General features: G+C 52.4%; 1 protein-coding gene across 1 annotated transcript in view; it reads right to left on the bottom strand.

Moving 5' to 3' along the window:
- The window catches only part of FEZ1 (fasciculation and elongation protein zeta 1), a 13,284-nt gene that overhangs the window by 11,722 nt on the left and 1,133 nt on the right, over positions 1-429 (bottom strand). The window lies entirely within an intron of this gene.

Below are 429 nucleotides of genomic sequence, written 5' to 3'. Positions count from 1 at the left end.
TTGTCAAAGCACTTGGGGCCGCGGTGGATTTGGGGGGGGGGGGGGAACCCCAGAAGAAAGAGATTTGGGGACTTTTGGGTTGAAAAGCGCCGCTTTGGGTTGTGGAAAATGCGGATTGGGACTTGCAGGCGGGGGAATAATCCCAATTAAAGACAAAAAAATCCGCTCGGGAGGCGTTAAAGTACAAACATCGCGGGAAAAACCCCACAAATTTGGCCAAAAGATGGCATTTTGCGGCAAAAAAAAGGGGTTTAATGAAAATTTAAGATTTTAGTGCAAATGCCGCGATATTGTGGCAGGGGGAGGGGGGATTTTGCCCCAGATTTGCTGCCCCTTGGCTCGGAGCGGAGCTTGCACGTTGCAAGCTGGGCTACGCTCTCTACTCACACCTTACTCCAGGTTTACACTCGCCCCCTGCAGGGGCTCCCC

Source organism: Egretta garzetta, unplaced genomic scaffold, assembly GCF_000687185.1.
Source record: "Egretta garzetta isolate BGI_Z169 unplaced genomic scaffold, ASM68718v1 scaffold207, whole genome shotgun sequence".
In the NCBI taxonomy this organism is placed as follows: Eukaryota; Metazoa; Chordata; class Aves; order Pelecaniformes; family Ardeidae; genus Egretta; species Egretta garzetta.
Note: the sequence above shows the minus strand (reverse complement) of the source record. Positions and strands in the feature narration are given on the sequence as shown.